This window comes from Prionailurus bengalensis, chromosome A1 (assembly GCF_016509475.1).
Source record: "Prionailurus bengalensis isolate Pbe53 chromosome A1, Fcat_Pben_1.1_paternal_pri, whole genome shotgun sequence".
Taxonomy (NCBI): domain Eukaryota; kingdom Metazoa; phylum Chordata; class Mammalia; order Carnivora; family Felidae; genus Prionailurus; species Prionailurus bengalensis.
Genome location: NC_057343.1, coordinates 104,605,166 through 104,611,993, shown reverse-complemented (window position 1 = coordinate 104,611,993; position 6,828 = coordinate 104,605,166).

Genomic DNA, 6,828 nt, shown 5'->3' with positions numbered 1-6,828 from the left:
GAAACATTTCACGTAGAGATAGAAAGTATCTAGCTAGTCTGGATATTTCATATAAATGGGAGGTACTATATGTAATCTTTTGTAACTGGCTTCTTTCACCTTTTTGTTGTTGTTGTTGTTGTTGTTGTTGTTGTTGTTGTTGTTGTTTTTAAATACACTCCACACCCAATGTGGGGCTTGAACTCATGGTCCTGAGATCAAGAGTTGCATGCTCTACTGGTTGAGCCAGCCAGGCACCCCTCCCTCACCTACATGTTTTCAAGTTTCCTCCAAGTTGTAGTAGGCATCAGAATTTCCCTTTTATGAGCCAGTAATATTCCATTTTATGGATATACCACACCTTATGGATCCATGTTTCAATTGGTACATATTTGGATTGTTTCTGGTTTTTGGACATTATGAATGATGCTCCTATAGAAATTTGCATACACGTTTTGTGTGCACATGTATTTTCAGTGGTCTTGGCTAAATACATAGGAGTAAAATCGCTATGTTTAACTTTTTGAGGAAATGCCAACATGTTTTCCAAAGCGGTTGTGCCATTTTGCTTTCTAGCCAGCAATAGATGAAGGTTCCGATCGCTCCACACACTTGCCAACATTTAACTATTTTTTTTCTTTTTGGTGAACTGGTATCTCATGTTTCTTTATTTGCATTTTCCTAATGACTAATGATGCTGAGCATCTCTTCTGTGCTTTTTGGCCATTCATATATCTGTTTTGGAGAAAAATGTATTCAAATCCTTTGCCCATTTAAAAATTGGGTTGTCTTTTTATTATTGGGTTGTGTCCTTTATATATTCTGGATATAAGTCCTTTATCAGATATGTGATTTGTACATATTTTATCCCATTTTATAGGTTGTCTCATTACTTTCCTTTTTAACATTTATTTATTTTTGAGAGACAGAACAGAGCATGAGCAGGGGAGGGACAGAGAGAGAGGAGACACAGAATCCGAAGTAGGTTCCAGGCTGTCAGCACAGGGCCTGATGTGGGGTTTGAAACCACATATCATGAGATCATGACCTGAACCAAGTCGGACGCTTAACTGACTGAGCCACCCAGGTGCCCCTACTTTCTTGACAGTGTCTTTTGAAGTACCAAGTTTTTAAATTTTTAAATGTTGTAAATTGTTATTAAAAAAATGTATCTTACTAAAAAGTTTTTTATATGTTTCATTAATTTTTGAGAGAGAGAGGGAGAGAGATACAGAGCGTGAGTGGCAGGGGGGTGGGAGGTGGAGGGCAAAGAGAGAGAGAGAAGGAGACACAGAATCTGAAGCAGGCTCCAGGCTCTGAGCTATCAGCACAGAGCCTGACGCGGGGCTCTAACCAGTGGACCATGAGATCCTGACCTGTGCCAAAGTCGGGTGCATAACCGACTGAGCCACTCAGGTGCCCCGGAGACACAGGCTTTTATCTTTTTTATGTATACTATGTAAGTCTAGAGCCAGCATTTTTGCTCTTTTCCCTCTATCCTGATTGACAGTTGTGACATCATGTTGTTAAGATACTTATTTCACCTGTTTGTGACAATGGTAATAACCAAGAACACTAAAAATGATGACTCTCTACAGAATCATCAGGCATTTATAATAGCACGAGCTATTGCCAGTGATTACCGGTCTTCGGTTTAAGATTCATCCTGCAGGGTTTTAAAACAGTGAAGAGCAGCGAGGCTGGGCCGACTTCAGAACAGGTGCTGTCTAGGATAGTCTGGTCTTGAGAATTCAGCTCATAGGACCTTTTAAGATGTGAGCCGGGTCATAAGCATGCAATTTGTGGAGGAAAGAATGCACAGGGCTAATCAACAAATACAAAATATTCTCTCCTAGTTACCCCCAAATGCAGAAGATGACCTAATTGGGTAACAAATGGACAGAGTTTTTTAAAGGTCACTGTAGTTGTGGTGAAGGCGGTCGGTTTGCTACCATGCTGTGTGCAGTGCTGGAAGTGACTCTGTACGGGAGTTATCGCCCGCGTTTTGCAGAGAAGCCGGAGGCTCAGACCGTTTAATGAACTCGTCCATGTCTCCTAGTTTGTGAGTAAGCAGGCTAAGATTCGAGCACAGATCCAGATGCTTTCCCGATCTCCATAGACTTGGTGAGCTGTTAGCCAGACGGGTTCAGATGTCATTTTGAAATTTCTGGTAAACCAGAGTTCGAAGTCTATGCCTGCCTGACACACCCACGAAAATGCTGTGAATTAAGGTGGGGTTTGGTGTTTGGACCAGACCATCATGGGGGCTGTGGGGACATAGGCTGCTTATCTCTGAAACTCCGTTCTAGTGTTTGTTCATTTTTCAGGGACAGAGGATAAAGACTGCAAGGGAACTTAATTCTTGTTAAATTCCTATATGCCTGGTACTTTATGTATAGAAACTTATTTAATCCTCTTAATAATGCTAGGGAATAGGTATGTTTCTCACCGTCTTGGAGATAAGACAACCAAACTCCAGAGACACGGTCTCTTATCCTAGTCCACACTTCCAGTTAAACAGCGACAAAACTAGGATTGAAGGGCAACTTTGCAGAATCAAAAGGCACACATCTTTCCCTTATTACACATGGTCTCCTGGAAGTAAAAGAAAGCACGTAGTTCCTTGTCTCGTCAGCCCATTTACATTTTATGTTACGTTTTCTGTTCCCGTCACGTCTCATGGACAATGTTTGTCTTCCCAGTGTTGTGTGTACCCATGGTGATTCCTTTAAACGTGTTTCTGGAGGCTTTCTCTCTATTATAGCCCTAGGTCTGGGCTGAGCCTAACAACCTTCCCATAAAATTCTCTTTCTTTTTAAGACAGCATTCTTTGAGGGATTTTAAAGCAATTAGAGTTGGAATTCTCGAGGAATTTTTTAAAAAAATTAAACTCCTCCACATATAATTGGTACTCCCCCAGAGGTTTTACAAAATGTAAACTAGAGAACAAAGCCAAAGTCAGAACACCAAAAACCTCACCTTTAGTGCCTGCTTACAAGGAAGTCGATGAAATCGCACCTAAAACCAAACCTATCTTTCTAGATTAAAAGGAACTTAAAACTCAAACATGCAAGTGCGAAAGTGCAAGTGTGTTATAATTGCATTTTCTTTTGTTGTATTTTTCTCTCTTTCTGCTTGCCTCCTTGCCTGTCTTCCTTCCTTTTTTTTTTCCTTTCCTTTAGATACTCCCTGATAGTCTAGTGGTTAGGATTCAGTGCTCTCCTTCTTCCCTCCCTCCCTCCCTCCTTCCTTTCCTTCCTTCCTGTCTTCCTTCCTTCCTTCCTTCCTTCCTTCCTTCCTTCCTTCCTTCCTCCTTCTTTCTTTCTGTCCCATTTTCCTTTCACTGGGAAATACTGAATTCTCTTGAACAAACGGAGTCCTGGACTGCAACCATACTTTGCAAGCCTTTCCTAGCATTGCTCATTGTCCTTCTCTACTCGAGGTCTCTTTTTTCGGTTTGAATAATACAAAAACCCTCAAACCTTGCCAGTTCTTCGACGCAATAACCCTAGAAGCAAAATACGCTTGTGTCGTAGGTTGATATGTCCTAGGTTCCTAAAGCATGTGGGATCACTCTTGTTTTTTCTCAAGCCCTTGATGATAAACAAGGAGAATGCTCCCAATGGGCAGCCAAAGACCTCCCTCAAGTGGAGGCTGTCTGTCCTTGAGATGCTAAAGAGAGACCTTTTATGTAACAAAGAGGCAATACCCTCTTCTCACCTATTTTTTTTCCAGGTCTGAGACCTGTCACTTACTGTTGTGGGTCTGGGTCCATTGGCTTCACTTCCCTCCTCTTGAACATGCTCTTATGGGGCAGGAGCTGGGCTTGTAAGATCTGCTGGATGTTCCTCTTTGCTTGAATGGCCTGCTGCCTTTTCCACATCTTTTAGAGGCCGCTGATTTTCTCTTTTAGAGGTCAGCTGATCTTCAAGAAACTCTGGGGAGTACCAGGAAGGAACTTTCAGCCAGGAGGCCTGCTTTTCCCTCACTGTATAAGGTGCTATCTCAGAAGGTTTCTCTTTCAGACTCTGCTCAGGGGGACGTGATCGGCCACAGCCACGCCTGAGACGTGCACGTGTGGGTCAGCAAATGACTCAAATGCAGATACCGATGCTTTCCCATCTCCTCCATGGGCGCAGCAAGTGGTTAGCTCAGACAGGTCAGGTGTCATTTGGAGCTTTCTGGTAAACCAGAGTTTGAAGTCTACCCCTGCCTGACACACCTATGAAAAAGCAACATTCTGTGTGACTCCTAAGATAATATTCCTTCTCACCTCGAGAGCTTAATCTTATCTTGATGCTGGTGTGAGGTCACTTACACTGACCCCTTGCTCATGATCACCTATGTCTTATTCCAATCTTTATGTCTTTCCTCCCTTCAGAAGATAGTGAGAATGTGCTACCTCAGAGATTGCACCCCAATTCTCCCTCCTCTCACTTCCTCCTCTTTGTACGACTGTGCCTTTTTTTTTTAAGTTTTTGTTTATTTTGAGAGAGAGAGAGAGAGAGAGACAGAGAGACAGAGCACAAAGAGGGGAGAGGCAGAGAGAGTGGGAGACAGAATCCCATGCAGTCTGTATGCTGTCAGTGCAGAGCTCGACACAAGGCTCGGTCCCACGAACTGTAAGAGCATGACCTGAGCCAAAGGCAGATGCTTAACCAATGGAGCCATCCAGGCTCCCCATGACTGTACATTGTTTACATTGAACATGCCCAACACAACAACTTTGATACTGATTGTTAAATGATATTATCAATGTTTTATCACCGCTGCCTCAGCTACGCTTTCTATAATCAGAATATACTTTTATTTTATTTATTTTTATTAAAAAATTTTTTTTTCAACGTTTATTTATTTTTTTTGGGACAGAGAGAGACAGAGCATGAACGGGGAGGGGCAGAGAGAGAGGGAGACACAGAATCGGAAACAGGCTCCAGGCTCTGAGCCATCAGCCCAGAGCCTGACGCAGGGCTCGAACTCACAGACCGCGAGATCGTGACCTGGCTGAAGTCGGACGCTTAACTGACTGCGCCACCCAGGCGCCCCTATTTATTTTTATTTAAAAAAATGTTTACTTATTTATTTTGAGAGAAAGAGTGCATGTGGGGGAGGGGCAGAGAGAGAGGGAGAGAGAATCCCAAGCAGGGTCTACACTGTCAGCACAGAGCCCAATGTGGGGCTCTATCTCACGACCGCGAGATCATGACCTGAGCTGAAACCAAGAGTCAGACACTTAGCCACCTGAGCCACCCAGGTGCCCTCCAGAATATACTTTTAAAGAAATGTGTTTTGTGCTGTGTTCGTTATGGTTCTTTTCTCATGGTGGGGATTCAATAAATATTTCCTGTTGATAAATTTGTCATACTAGAAAAGGTTATTTTACAGCAAAGTAGTTGTAAAAAAAGTTGATCTTTTTTATTCTTCTTTCTTTTTAGCTGTTCCATCAAATCACTAATGCAAACACTAAAGTTGCTCCTTAATTAGAAGAATAAAAAAAGAATGAGGGCACCTGGGTGGCTCAGTCATGAAGCATCTGACTGGCTCAGGTCACGATCTCGCAGTTTGTGAGTTCAAGTCCTACACTGGGTAAGCTTGAGCCCTGCTTGGGGTGAATGTGAGCCCTGCTTTGGGTAAAACACAAGCCCTGGGTGAGCCCCCTTCTCCCTCTCTCTTCTTGCCCCATGTGGGATATTCTGTCTCTCTCTCTCTCTCTGCCCCTTGCTCACTTGTACCCTCTGTCTCTCTTGGTCTCTCAAAAAAAAAAAAAAAAAAAAAAAAAAGAAAGAAAAAAAGAAAAAAAAGACATTGGCTGAACTCAAATGATAAACTACTTTTAAGTATTTAATAAATTTTAATCTATAACCATTGCAAAATAAAATGTATGTGTGGAGGTGATTTACTTGTATAGGAAAAACTAAGACGAAGATTTACAAATGAGAAGGAAGAGTACAATTTACTTGAGTTCAAGGCTAGATAATAGAAGAAGATTTCTAGGCATGGGATTATTAAGAATGCACACAACTTTTATTCTCTATCCTCCCTTTTCTACTCTTTGAATCAAAATTTGTCCGAAGGTGTTGATGATCTTGATTAAATTAATGGCCTCTGTTTATCCGTACCCTTTGCCCAATATCTTTGTAGTCCCTGCTCACTCTAATTTGGGCTGGCCTTGTCACTTGCTTTGGCCAGTACAGTGTGGCTGAAGTGATGATATGACAATTCTGAGTCTAGACCTCAAGAAATGTTACATGTTTCTGCTCCCTCTCTGGCTTCTCTGTGGTCACCATGACAACAAGTCTGCATTTGGGGCATGCTCCATGTGAGGCCACATGGAGAAGAACTGAGTCATTTTAGCTATCATGGAGCCCTCAGCTCCCAGTTGACCTGCCATCTGACCACAGACCGAGCCCAGATAAAATCTGACAGGTCTAGATTAGTAGAACTACCTGCCAACCGGTAGCCTCCTAAGAAATAATTAAATAGATTTTTAAAACCCCTGTGTTTTGAGGGGCCAACCTGGGTGGTTCAGTCGGTTGAGCATCTGACTCTTAATTTCGGCTCAGGTCACGGTCCTAGGGTGGCAGGATTGAGCCCCGTGTCGGGCTCTGCGTTGGCATGAAGCCTGCTTAAGATTCTCTCTCTCTCTCCCTCTGCCCCTCTCCCCTGCTTGCTCTCTCTCTAAAATGAAAATTAAAATACAATAAAGCATATGTTTTGAGACGGGTAAGCGGTAATAGCTAACAACTTCACATCTTATGTTGGTAATACTAATAGTGTAAGTCAGTAGTAAGTCCTTCCAGGCACTATTATATTTTAACTGTTGTCAGCTGTTTGAGCTAAACGAATGTA